Source organism: Sapajus apella, unplaced genomic scaffold (genome assembly GCF_009761245.1).
Source record: "Sapajus apella isolate SASKATOON/1434 unplaced genomic scaffold, GSC_monkey_1.0 scaffold1, whole genome shotgun sequence".
In the NCBI taxonomy this organism is placed as follows: Eukaryota; Metazoa; Chordata; class Mammalia; order Primates; family Cebidae; genus Sapajus; species Sapajus apella.
In genome coordinates, this window is record NW_022436941.1 from 83541076 (window position 1) to 83556244 (window position 15169).

Here is a 15169-nt window from a genome sequence, read left to right on the forward strand (position 1 = left end):
ACTTGAATCTGAGAGATAAAAGTTCATTATTCTTTTGAAAGTTAGTCAACATTAATTGTGTTTGGCACTTTTTAGGTAAGGAAAATTATCCTACACTGGATGGTTACAATTACATTGTTATCTCTGAGAGGCTTTTCTCATGTAATTATCATGTGCTGGCTCTCTAATTATAAGGAGGACCTGAATTTTCTTCCTGTCACTGAAAATGATGTCTCTCCTGTATTGGAAAAAATACTTGACTTCTTTTTTATTTTCTTATCCTCAAAGAAGTTATCAAAACTGGTAAGCTTTGAAGAACTTAAAAATATCATTGACGATACGGATATTTTTACAGCTTTATTTTAAAAGTTCAGCCATCCTATCCTATTGACTTTAGGAAAATTTTGATAATTTGATGTAAAATCTTATGTTTATGTGGTTACATTCTAAGTAGAAAATCAGATCCATGCTTAGTATGGGTTTTAAATTTTATTTATTTTAAATTCTTAGAAACATGCATGGCTAATATATGATTTACTCGACCTTGACTTCAAGGAGCAAAAGCAGCTTGCAAATTTAAGGTATTGAGTAAAATGCCTCCCCACCTACCTTGAATTCTCATAGAGAATACCACAGGGTTTGACTATAAACAATAAACACTAGAGCTTTCTTCCTTCCCAATAAGGACAACTTTTAAAAATGCTGGGTGAAATAATTTTCTTATATTTCTTTTTCTTAAAAAATCCAAGAGTTAATAAGATAGTGAAGATTTAATCTACGAAAGTATTGAAGACAAAATCTCAGGGAGGTAAATCGAGCACATAAAGAAGCTGCTTTGACCCCAATAGCATTTCCCAAACCTGAAGAAACATGCAAAACTGAGGTGCTGTCTTGGTGGCCTCACAAAGCAAGTAGGAAAAAGTGAAAGTCTGGGCCCACCCGTGGTAAGGAGCCCATCCTCTCCATAGACATTAAACTGGGATCCAAGGCCTATGCCCTCAGGGAAATGGAAAGCCTAAAGGAAACCAACCCTTGCTTGAATTTGCAGCCCAGGTTTGCATCAGCTGGATGATCCAAGGAACCTCAAACCTTGAACTTAGACCAAGAAGACCCTGACTGGTAACGCTCCGGGAACAAATAAGATTGGTCTCCGGAGAGAAATTCTGTCATTTCAGAATTCAATCACTCTAAAATTATTTTTCAAATACAACAACCAGTCCAGGGTCAAATATGACCAGTTGCACAAACATGACAACATGAATGAGAACGAGCAGAAAAAACAGACAATAGAACCAGACCATAAAGACCTAATGTTAGAGTTACAAGATACAGACTACAAAACGTTCATTATGTTTAAAGACATGAGCATGTTTCTAAGGAATGAGAAACTACAAAAAGTCCAATAGCACCACCCAACTTTTGTAAAAATAAACAAACAAAATGCCTTTAAACACTTCCAAATACATTTCAACAGAAAAAGTGAGGCCAAGGATTGCCCCAACCATGGAAAGGCCCTGGCTGAAGTCATATACACCTCCTGGGGTGACCAGTATTCAGTGACAGATCAATACTGGTTAAGAAGTTCTGGCCAATTCCTGGTCACTTCAGCTGTGTGAGTTATCCCATCCTCCGACTTCCAGTGAGTCACTGGACACTTCTGTTGAGTCTATTTGGATAAGCTGTGGCTGTTGCTTGGGCACATTAGCTCCTCGTGGCAAGGGACAGGTAGGTATGGAGAATAATCACCATCTTGGCAGGAGTAATTGACGCCTGCTGTTATGCAATAAAGACACAGAGGAATATAGCTAGCATCCAGTTGATTCCCCTGGGTACCTTCTGGTATTCTCTTCCTTAATTGTGACAGTGAATGGTAAATTCAGCAACCTGGCCTGTGAAAGCCATGGTGATCAGGGGCTCAGACCCTTCAAAGTCTGGCTCACAGGACCACATAAGCCAGTGAGTCCAGCAGAGATGTTAGAGAAATCCAGAATAGAGAGAATAGGAGGAACCTGGTAAGTATTTGTTTTAGCCTTGAGATCACCGGCAGCTGTAGTTCATCCCACTAACCCTATTCTCCTAAATTTCCCCCTGGAAGACAGGCCCACTAAAATCCTGGAGGCATTGCTCCCAGAATGTGTTTGAAGCACTGGGTCCAGGTAGTGCGATGTGTGGATTATGATGGATGCATTATGGTCAACCTCGATCACCCTTTAGTATTTGAGGCACTTCTAAACTAGTGGGATGGCCCTGAGCCACCTAGCCTAAGGTCTCACTTCCTTTCTGGTGGCTCATATCCAGTGACTAATCAACACAGGAACATAATACCCCCTTTTCCTCCTCTTCTCCATGTAGGCCACCTCCGAAGATGATTTCGCCTTCAGAACTCCCTGCAGTTTTGGCCATGCCGTCCATTGAGATATCCAGCATCACTGTGGATGGAGAAAGTTCAGCTGTGCCTAGACCTACTTTCTTCTCCTTTCTTACAAATGTTCAATCCCCAAAGCACTCCTGCATAAACCTCCTGTGTTCAAATCTGTTATTCAGGAGACCCAGCCTGTGACACTCGGGTCTTCATTGACTTGAGCCTCTGGACCTTATTGGGGTCCAGATATTTTTTTTTCAGACATCCTCTAATTTTAAGAACCTTAGCTAAGGGACAGGAAGTCTTTGCTGTTTCTGACAATCTGGACAAGCTTTCAGAACATTTCTTAGAAATCTCTCCGCAAGGAGCATCAGGACTCCTGATATTTGATATATGCCCTACCAAACTCATTCCAGCTCTTCCCCTATTTGACAAAGACTTCAGAGAAACCAACAAAGTCCAGATTCTTAGGAGAGGGAAGCTGGTGCCCATTACTCTTCACAGATGAAAACGCTCAATTGATTCAAAGTATTTTCATTTTAACTTTCTTAAGAACTCAGGCCATTTCTCTTAATGATAGTGGGCCACTCTAATGCCAGCAGTGTCTATAACGGGGTGGAAATTGTAGGAATAGCACTAAAACAGGGACATGGGGGACAAGCTGCTGGCTATCCCATGGAAAGTTTCAGATGTGGTGCCCCTAGAGAAGGCCACCTGTATGACCAAGTTGCATTAGTTAAAATTACTAAGTGACTAAGGATCACTTACTATGAGGGCCAATGGAGACAAAGTTTTCTTCCTTCCCCACAGCGATGCCCCATCCCCCAAACCACTGAAAATAGACTCTAATAAAATTAGCCTATGTTGGAGGGCACACATACATTTGTATCATTTTGAGGTTAATATAATCAAGCAGAAACCTCAGCTAAGGCAACCATTTTAATGCTGAAGCCGTTTGTACTTCTCCCCTGTAGATCAATCTAAATGCAATTTCTTGGCATTAGGTTCTTCTTTGCTGGTTTGCAAATAAGCTTTTATTTTTTTTTTTAACACTAGATTTAGAAACATCTATTTTTAACAAGAAAAATAGACCCGCTTAAAAACAGAGCTGGCTATTTTTTGGTTTTGAGGGTGGAGGTAGAAGAACAGTGGGGAAGTTTAACAGACCACGGCCTGTTGTACCGCTTTCAGTAAAACATAGGTGTTTTCAGTGATGAGCTACCTTAGTGGATTTGTTTATACCGTTAGATGTTTTTATTGGTTTGGGGAGCCATGGGATTAAAGGAAAAGAGGGAACTGGGAAGTTAAAGCCTTTGAAAGAAGATAACCAGTGGTGACATCCAGGCATCCTCACATTAAAACTAAACAGGATTCTGTAAAGTTTCCCTGTAAATTGGTTACTTGGAACCCAGAGGCCTGGAGAAAGAGACTTGCCCCAGGCTGCCACTCAGGAAGAGATATGCATATGAATTCCCTGCAATTATTTCGAGGGGGAAAGTGTATTCGGATTTTAAATGATCTAAGTGCTTAATGCACTTTCTTGACAGATCCAAAGCAAAATTATTTTCTCAAATTCAGGCCTCAGAAGCTGTGAGCCAAGCAGTTGTCAGTGGGTTTGTAGTTGGTAGATTCTTCTGATTCTTCTTCCTCTCCCCACACTGACTTTTATTGGGCCGAATTTCTCCAGCTCTAAAGCTAAGAACCCTGCCCTTTTGCCCTCAGGCCTGGGGCAGCAGCTGCTCTGCACCTCCGCCTAGAGGGCAAGAAAAGGAGGGGCTTAAGGGTGAGGGGAACCACAGAGTTGGAGGGGCCTGCCACTTTGCCCATTTGCTTATTTCATCAGTGATTGGTTTTTCTTTCATGACAGAATGAAAATGAGAGGAGAGATTGAAGGTAAAAAGGAAATTCTGCAGCCCTGGGAGAATGTATCTGAGGGACACTCTGATTTGGGAGTTTATAACTTGAGAAGGGTTGGCACTGATGCTCACATGATGCATGAGAACCGGGATGATAGGTTGAAAATTAGCTTCTGTTTTGATTTTGTCCCAGAATAACAAAACATTCACTTTCTCTTGATAGAAAGCAGAGTTGAGAAGACTCCTATCTGGCAATATTTATAAACTTCATGGGATCCTTACATAATGAGACAAAACAAAGTTTTATTATCTCAATAGCTGTTGCTTAGAAATGTTTTGGGGCCCCAAGGGCTTGGGTGTTTCTTGGCCACAAAACTTCAGAGTATAATATAAAGCTGGCTTGCACTGGATATGAGAGAAATTCACACTTTGCTTTGGGGATGAAGGGAGAAGACAGATGAGAAGAAATGCAAGGAGGAGGGAGACAGAGCATTGGAGCCACGTGTACAGAGGAGGGGACCAGGTGCAGGTACAGGCGGGTGAAGCTCGCAGTTATGAGGGCAGCTGAGGCTGTGGGAGAGGTATGGTGAGGCTGCTCTTCCACATGAACTTCCTTGCCTTGCTGTGTCACAGACTCCATTTCTGTTCCTGAATCACCCGTAAAGACTCCTCTGTTTATATTTTCTTTTCGGTGGAACTCAGAAAGGGGGCAGGTGTTCCTTAGTATGGTCCGCATGGTACAGCACATAGTGTGGGACAGGCATAAGGAGGACCTCATGAGAAAGTGGGGATTCTCGGGACTCATGGGCTCCTGCCAGTGGTGGATTTGGGAGAGCAGGGTTGAGTTAATTTGATCCAGATCTCCAAGGGCAGGGGACTTGGTACACAACTTTTGAGTAATAAAGATGATGGGAAGTAAAATATCATTTGGTAAAATCTGCATGACGTCTCCAAACAGGAGGATCCAGAATACATGGGAACACTCTTTCTCTTCCAATGAGTTTAGGTTTTCGGTATCATCAGTATTGGGCTCTTCCTGGCACAGAGTAGAAGGATACTGACCCTGCTCTCAAGTGAGGGTGGGTGTATAAATTAATGAATACACGAAGACTGATACAGGGTCTTCTGTACTGTTCTGTTCATTCTGATACTGATACAGAATACAAGAGTGTGCTGATACAGGGATGAGGGAAAAGGCAGCGTTTGTGGAAGGCAGGTCATGCCTTATCAGGTAAACACTACAGTGGACCTCAGCCTTAATGGGTCAACCCCTCCTAGTGTGGATTTTGTTAACAGCCTGTGTCTAAAGTACCTTTCTAGGCACTGCAACTTTCTGAGTGTTTCCCTTCAGGATTCTGTGTTAAAACAAACAAGCAAAGAAATAAACAAAACAACAACAACAACAACAAAAACACTTCTATATTTCCATGGAAGTGATTTTTAAAAATAAATAAATAAAAATGTGTGACTCTTGGGTTGCCATATCAAGGCAAAAACAAAGGAAATAGTGCATAGAAAGGGATTGTGAAGGCAGTGGCACCTTCTTCAAACGGCCCCTGTTGCTATGGGTACAAGATTTCTGGATTTCTGGGGAAAGAAGAGGAGGATTTCTTCCTGTCAGGCAGGACCGCAGTGCAGCTCAGGCCACGCTGATACAACTTGGAGCATCTCACCATTAAGGCAAATTCTGCATTAGGGAACAAGGACATTTAGAGATTTTTTGTTCTATTCTCCTAACATTTATACCTTGCATACTTTTGCTTTAGAAGATGTAATTGACATAATTTTTTAATGGCTTATTATGTGCTATGATGACAAGACAGGATTTGAGTCAAAAGTCCTGGTCCTGGATTTTTATCTTGACCTTTTAACAAACTAGTTGCCTGAACTCATACAAACTACTACTTTGTGAAGTCTCAGTTTCCTCATCTATAAAACAGACTGCTAATAACATCTGACAGTTTTACAAAAGCCTTTCTCAGGATCAATGCCAAGTATCATGCAATGGACAGTCTTTAAATCACACCTCTTAGACCCTGGAAGAGCAGTTTGTTAGTTTATTATTTATGTAATCCTCTCTGTCTGTTTGAACATTTCTATGCTTCAGGCACTGCACCCAGTGTTTCCGTTGATTGTCTTCTTTCTTTTCACCACCACTATAAGAATTTGGCACTATCATGACCCCATTTTACAACCAGGGAAACTGGGACTTGAGAGGTCAAACAGTTGCCAGTGATGACACAGCTGGGACCCAGAGCCTTGCTCCAGGCTCCAATTAGGTGTGAGAAGTGGGGGCTAGTGTCTGCCAGCTGGGCAGAAAGGCTCTCACACCTCAGAGCCTTCTCCAGGAAGCAGCCACCTAGCTCTGTATCTGTCTTGAGTTTCTATCTAAAGCTGTCCTTATTCCTCCTCCTTTTGCCTGGAAAGACAGATAGAAGTCATCCAGCAACATTCAACCACTTACATTTACTGTAAATATGTCGCCAGCATCTCTACTTTCTGAAATCTCTGAGTGGTATCATCTTAGGCCCTCAGTGCATAGATTTGCTGCACAACCCCTGAGCATCCTTCGGTGTTTGGAGAGCTCCGTGTGATAAATGGTACCATTGGTCTTCGTGTGCGTGGCGCTGGAGCCTCTGATGTTGATTAGACCAGGGCTGATGAGTTGCTTGGCTCCTGCCCAGCTGGCAGACACTAGCCCCCACTTCTCACACCTAATTGGAGCCTGGAGCAACACAGTCCAGGCTCTCCAAGATCACTCGCTGCCAAATGATGAAAAATCCTCTGACCTGCCTCCTGGTTTTTTTCAAATTAAAAGGTACTTTGGGGACAACTGAAATTCCCCCAAGTGCTTGTCTGAACTATTTTGGCAGCTTCTCCCAAAGTGCTCTGGCTCCCAGCACAACCACCCAGCCTCAGACTTTCCACCCAGTGCAGGGCCCGGGCCCTGTCTTTTTTCTGAGCTCAGGTCCTAAGCGCTATGCCAACTCTTCACCTGCTGGCGTTTCTTCCTGCCCCACCAGAATGGATACCTTTGCCCCACATGGATATGTAGAAAGAAGAGCAAGGGGAAGAGCCCTGGAGTCTGCTCTGGGCTTTTGGGAGAGCAGCTTCTAGTACCACAGCTAAGGCGCACACCAATCAACACTGGTCATGGGATGTTTGGCGGCCTTTGCCTCGTCCTGACTGTCAGGGAGGACCCTCACTGATTGAGGGATGCACAGAATCATTAGTTTTCCTCCCCACCTTCAAGGATCAGAACCACAGAGAGTCAGAGCTGAAAGGGGCATGGAGGAGCTTGCTTTTTTCATTCAACCACGTTTTGAGATTTATATCTGTAGATAGATAAATGTGTCTCTGTTTTATTAATTTTAACTACTGTAGATGTATCCATTGTGTAAATATACCACCTTTTATTTATCCATTCTTCTCTTGATGTACATTGATTTTCAATTTTTTACAGTTATGAATATACCACAAATGAACTTTCTCATAAATATAACTTTTTATGTGTATGAGAGTCTCTGAGGGGTAGATAAACAGAATAAAATTTCTGGGTCTAAGGGTAGACACATCTTTATCTTTCTATGTTGTCAAATTCTTTTCTAATTGATTGCACCTTTTTGGACTACCCCCACATTGTGTAAGAGTTATAATTTCACACTCATCAGATTGACAAAAGTGGAAAAGTCTAACATCCCTTAGTGTTGGAAATATTGTGGAGAAATGGCAGCTCATGGCTGGTTTAATTTCCATTTTCCTACTCTTAGTTGATTTCACATTTTGGTTTCTTCGTGTGTGTATGTTGCTGGTTTATATCCATTGCCCATTTTTCTATTGAATATTTTGGCTTTTTTATCATGTGATTTGTAGAAATTCTGTTTATGTGCTGGATACTTTTCCTTTGATGATTACGTGAAGATCAGTTCTCTTCCCCCAGTCAGTGTCTGGTTTTTAACTTAGACTACATTAAATTTTAAAACTTAAAACAATAAAAACACTATAAGTAATCTTTTGCTTTGCAGGTGCTGCTTTCATGACTTATGGAAGAAACCCCTCTCTACTTTGAGATTGTAAACACCTTCTTCTTTATATATATATATATATATATATATATATATATATATATATATATGTATATAAACAATTGTAATCTGATCAGGGCTGTAAAACAAACTATGGCAGTTTATATAGCAGCAAGTAGTCAACAACCATTAAAAGCAAACAGAAAATGCAGAAATGCGCATCAGAAAGTCCCACCCTTTTCTTCCAAGTTGTTTAACCTTGCAAAGATCACTGGACTTCTCTGTAAAGCAGGCAATATGTGCCCCTGTGTTTCTCACTGACTGGTTGGGAAGCTCTGAACACATGTCAAGTGGGGTTGCTATTCATGTGGCCTGCCTTTATCTGCTATTGTAGTCCTATCCTGGGATTTTCTGGACTTGTAAAACCTCCAGCGTAGTTAAAATATCATCCTCTACATCCTGGGCCAGAATGCCTGGTGCTGACCTGGCTGACACAGCTGAGAGATGGAAAAAAACACTCAAAACTTTGAATCTGAGCTGGCTTCTTTCATTCAAATAAGGGCCACTTTACAGAGCCCTATCTGTAAAGGGACAGTGCTGGGAGTAGGAAGGTAGTAAAGGGTTAATGTGGTTTGGCTCTGTGTCTCTACCCAAATCTCATCTCCTGTTAGGGAGGGGCCTGGTGGGAGGTGACTGGGTCCTGGGGGCGGTTTCCCCCATGCGGTTTTTGTGATAGTGAGTGAGTTTTCACAAGATCTGATAAAGTATGGCACTTTCCCCCTTGCTCTTTCTCTCTCCTGCCAAGATGTTTCTCGCTTCCTGTCGCCTTCTGCTGCGATTGTAAGTTTCCTGAGGCCTCCCCAGCAGTGCAGAACTGTGAGTCAATTAAACCTCTTTCATTTATAACTTACCAGTCTCTGGTAGCTCTTTGTAGCAGTGTGAAAATGGACTAATACAGGGGTCCACAATGAAGCCCTGGATTCCTCAGAGGCAAGGGTGGAGAGAAATGAGATATTTGTCCTCACTCTCTCTGTCAGCCACATTCCTGGAGGTTTTCTGGAGTAATTGATCAGGACTAATTCTAGAAAAATGGAAGATAGAAGAGATGAAATTTGTTTTGAACTGAGCTTCGGCTTTTGCTATGCTGCCACTCTTAGCTCCTTTTTTGGTATTCTTTCTCTTTCTCCCATGTCATGCTCATAGCACTCCCACCCCCACCACCAATCTCTCCTATTCTGCCTACCAAAACTTGCGTTTGGAACAGCATCTGAACTAGAAGTCTTCAATAAATATGTCCGTTATTAGCAAAGAATAAAGGATGATCATCACCCCCATTTTACAGATGAAGAAACTGAAGAAAAAGAGGATACGTTGCCAGCCAAGTTCATGGAAATAATAACTAAAGAAGCAGATTCACATTAAGGTGGAGCCCACGCTCTGAACAACTCTAGATTCTTAAGCCATGCTGACCTGCAGGTGCCTAGATCCCTCCTAGGGAAATGGGTGAGTTAACCTTAACGAAGTCCCCTCTTGTAGTGTGCGTGTGTATTCAAGCAGAGGAACAGGGATGAAGGGAAATGAGAGAGCAGTGAAGACAGAATTTGAGAGTGTGGGCTCTATAAGGGTCAGCCTTGAAAAAGAATTTTTCAAAATAATGGGAAAAGAAAGGCTTTATCTTCTTTAAAAGGCATTCTTTAAAAATCACCACCACCCAAAATAACAACAGATAGGGAGAAGGCAATAACTACTGATGGATTTCAGAAAAACGTGGGAAGATGTTTAGGAACAAGGAGTTTATCTTCATGCCCCTACTGAATCTACCTACATTCATGTTACCAGCCAGTTGTGAGCAGTTGCTCCAGAGCCTCTCTGTCGGGAGCCCTAAAGGACCAGAAGACAGATGGAAGAGCAAACTCCTCCTGCCCCGGGTCCAGTGGTTCAGATGGCAGTCACTGGTTCTAGAAGCCTCGTCAGGAACTTCTAAAGGAGAAGAAGCCAAAGTCCAGTCCCAGCTGAGTGATTCCAGGCTGTGGGAGGTAGGAAGTTTGAGGGGAAGGAGGAACCTCACCAGCTAGTAAATCTATCCCAAGACTCTAACTCTTGCCTTTCCCATGTAAAGACCTGTAACAGAGAATATCACAAATTGGAAGACAGAAACCATCCACCTCAGTCTAGAGAAAGCTTGATTTAGAGCTCACAAAACAATTGGCTATGTTTGTGTGTATGCTTCTTTTTAACACCACTATGGTTGAATTCTGACTTTTTTTTTTTGAGATGGAGTCTCACTCTGTCATGCAGTGGTGTGTTCTGGGTTTATTGCAACCTCCAACTACTTGGTTCAAGCAATTCTTCTGCCTCAGACTCCCGAGTAGCTGGTTTCACAGGCATGTGCCACCGTGCCCAGCTAATTTTTGTATTTTTAGTGGAGACGGGGTTTCACCATGTTGGCCAGCACAGTTTTGATCTCCTGACCTTGTGATCCACGCACCTTAGCCTCCCAAAGTGCTGAGATTACAGGCATAAACAACCACACCCAGCCGAATTCTGACTCATTTTATAATGTGGGGTTTTCATTCAATATTATAAAGTTGAAAACCAATGAATGGGGCTTTAGGTTTTCAGTCCAGCAAATAAGGAGCTCAGAATTCATTACTCCATCCTAACAATAAGCAAAAAGCTGAAATAGCTGAAAAATTAGCAGCTCTTCTTAAGTCTGCCAAAGAAGTGAAGTCAGAAGGAAAACCACTATCCCCAAAATTAAAGAGACAGACAGCCATCTGCAGAGAATCACAACTTATTGTGGCAGAAACCCAGAAGTAGAAACCACCATAGGAACCAGTTTTGGGTAGGGAAACCTGAATCTAATTGATAAATTACTGTAGACTAGATGTGAACAAGTCTGAAGATTAAAAACTCCAGGAGGACCCAGTCATGAGGGAGGTGGCACCATTTAATGAGTTTTACCTCCAGAAACTCTACCAAGTTATAACCGTAAGTATCAGAGAAAAATCCTCTTGGGCTTCTGGTCAGGAAAGGGGAAAGGAAACCATTTTAACGTATACCAGAGCATTTTGTTCATCTTAACAAAGCCTGTGTCTAGGAGAAGCTATTGTACTAGTGCCTCACTTTCTGTGGTTTTATCAGAGCCTAAACCTACTGGAAGAAGGAAAATAACTCAACTTTAGCCAGCTCTAGCCTTCCATTTGGGGAAAGGAAAATATACAACTCCAGTTCTTTCTAGCCTTTCACATGCAGTGAGGTAATTACTCAACTCCAGCTCACTCTAGCCTTCCATGTGGGGAAAGAAAAAAACCCAACTTCAATTCTTTTTAACCTTTCATATGGGGGAAGATAATTACTGAACTCGAATCCATTCTTCCCCACTCAAAGAGTAAAAACAAAAAAGAGAGAGAAACTAAGAAGCACTGGCAAAGTTCACGGTCCAGGGTCATAGACTCACCAAAAGACTGAGACCTAATCACAGGGCTATAGAATACTGCCCCCCACACACACACACCTTACCACTATGTTACTAAAGACCTACCTACTATAGTTCCTTTTACTCAGCCCATTGTGTCCCTTTTTCAACAAAAATTACAAGGCAAACTAAAAGCCAAAATACACAGTTTGAAAAGACTAAATAAGCAATGGAACCAGAGTCAGATATGGCAAGAAGGTTGAAATTATCAGACCAGAAATTTTTTAAACTATGATTAATATACTAAGAGCTTTCATGAAAAAAACTAGACGATATGCAAGGACAAGTAGACAATGTAAGCAAAGAATGGAAATTCTAAGAGAAAAACAAAAAAAAGTTCTAGAGAAAAAAACATTGTATAAGAAATAAAGAATGCCTTTGATGGACTCATTAGTGGACTGAACACAATGAGGAAAAAAAATCTCTGAGCTTGAGGATATGGCAATAGAATCTTCTAAAACTGAAAAATTAAGAGATTTTTAAAAAGGGGTGGGGGTAACCTAACAAAATATCCAAGAACTCTGGGGACAACTTCAAAAGGAGTTATTTATGTGTATATAAATAACTTTAAAAAGTAAAAAAAAAAAAAAAAAAAAAAAAAAAAAAAAAAAAAAAAACCAGAAGGAGAAGAATGAGAAAGGGGAATAGAAAGTATTTGAAGCAATGGTGACTGAGGAATTCACCCAAATTAGTCAAACACCAAAGTACAGATCCAGAAATCTCAGAAAACATGAGACAATACCAAATGCTGACAAAAATGTGGAGCAACAGGAACTCTCATTCTTTGTGGGTTGGAATGCAAAATGGAATAGCCAATTTGGAAGACAGTTTGGCAGTTTCTTATACAATTAAATATATTCTTACATTTGATTGAGCAATTGTGCTCCTTCATATTTACCCAAAGGAGTTGAAAATTTATGTACACACAAAAATCTACCATGGATATCTATTATAACTTTTTATAATTGCCAAAACTTGGAAACACTCAAGATGTCCTTCAGTAGATGAATGGATAAATAAGCGAACATATATCCAGACAACATAATTTAGCACTAAAAAGAAATGAGCTATCAAGACAAAGAACACATGGAGGAAATTTAAATGCATATGTCTAAATGAAAGAAGTCAATTAAAAAATGCTGCATGCTGCATGATTCCAACTACAGAGATAATGAGAGATCTGGGGTTGCAAGATGTTTTAGGTGGAAGGAAGGTTGAGTAGGCAAAGTACAGAGGTCTTTTAGGGCAGTGAAACTCTTCTATAGGATACTACAATGGTGGATACATGTCATTTTACACCTGTCCAAACCCATAGAATGCCAAACATCAAGAATGAACTCTGATGCAAACTATGGACTCTGGGTGGTAATGATGTGTAACATAGGTTCTTCCATGTGACAAATGTACCATGTGGTGAGGTATGTTGACAGTAAGGGAAGTTGTACATGTGTGGGGACAGGGATGTACCGAAACTGTGTACTTCACACTCAATTTTGCTGTGAACCTAAAACTGCTCCAAAAATATTAATTTTTTAGAAATAAGACTTTAATTTGCTTTACCAAACTCAAATAATGGGTAGTTTGTCTATGGGGCTTTATTCGTACTCACCCTGATTGGGTAAGAGGTATGCCAACTTTTGAAATAATTTTTCTTTAGGAATGGAGAATGAGGAGCTCTGTGAGTAGGACTTAGCTAATTCCTTCTTTTTTCAATTCTGTCCTCCAGCAAATCTCTACACATCCAGCAATCACAGCAATTCCAGAGCCCATTGATGGATGGAGCCCCTCCATAAAGATTTGGGGCCAGCTTTTTCTCTAAAGCCAGCTTTTCCTCTTTGCCAATTTGAGTTTTCATCTTGTCTGTCCTCAAAGAAAACTAGGGTTTAAATTCACTCCAACCTCTGATGCTTTCTAATTATAGAATGGTTTAAAGGAATTTCTTGATTATTCAGTATTCGAAAGAAACTATTCTATACTGGAGATTGCCTTTTTAAAATAAGCATCCCACCTGGCTTCAAAAAACTCTTAACAAATAAAAAATAAGAGTGACAGAGAAATCAGTGTGTGGTTGGATTCAATGTGGGACACTGTGTTTAATGCCAAATTATTACATCCTTAAAAAATCCAAGGGATCAACATTGTGAGCCACTTAAGGGAAAAAAGATGTAAAAATTGAAGGATAAAAGTCACTTGATCCAAAATAAAAAGTAATGAATTGGAAAATAAGAAAATTAGAATGGTTTAGATTAATGTTCTCCCAAAATATTCCTCTCAACTGAATACAGATGATACCAAGAAAAGAGGAATTTTTTTCTTTTTAATTAAAACCATTTGGCAGGAAGTATTTCCATAAGCTACAAATATATGAGGCATTCCCAAAGCAAAAATGCCAGAGCTGTTCAAGAATGAGCAGCTTGTTTGGTGAGGAGAGATCAGAAGGCGTATCACCCTTCCAAAGAGGAACGTTCCCTCATTCTGACTTGTCTGATATTCGCACACATGTCATCCATCAGGGTGATATTCCTGAAAATTTTCTTGTCAGGCAAATCTTGGGACAGCTCAGTCTGTGTCAAGATGACCAAATGTACATTGATTCTAGCACTGTTTTGTCCTCGAAATCCAGGAACTCCCAAATGCCGAGTTCAGTTCTGTCTAATTGCTTGATCTGGCAACTCACTTTTGAACCCTAAAACAAACTTTTAACAAAGGTTGGTGTGGCAGGCACTGATACTTTTCACCAGTACACTTGTTGTTATTCAGCACATGACTGTATTTCTAATTCTTACCTTCTAGGCATTAGTAGGATTACCCTTCCCAGCCTTCCTGATGTTAGACACACAGCCATCTGATTTGCTGTAGCCAATGACATTTAAATGGAAGTCATATGTATCTCTTCCAGGTGGAAGTCTTTAAGGGTTTGCCAGTGACAGTTTGCCATGGTCCTTTCCCCGTGTCACTGTGATCAGCAACGTTCCATTTAGTGGAGGCCCATCAGCCTGCCTCCCTAAGTGCCCACGTGGAGCAGAGGCTCCTGCTGAAGCGCAATGGGCATGTGGCCTGAGTAAAAAATGAACTTTGTTGTTTTAAGCTATTGAGAATTTAGTTTGCTACTGCAGGATAATCCATTCTATTTTATTTCGAGTAACTGATCATTAAGGCAGCAATAACTAAAGCCAAAACCTATTTCATACTCCTTTATTTTCAGAGAAACTTCTTTTTAGAAGAACTGGACATTTTCCCATTTAATGGGGAGCTTGAAAAGTTAATCATTTTTAAAATGTGACTCGCCTCCTGCAAATGTTATCAAAGTAACTGTTTATGTGAGATATCACATGCATGGTTAAGTATGGCTGCCTAATCTAGCCTAAATCTTGTCTGCAAAATCTTGCCTTGTTTTTAAAGTGCTTTCCTGATCTTTATTCATTTGATACTATATTGTCTATAAATACAAAAGTAACTATTTGTGCTT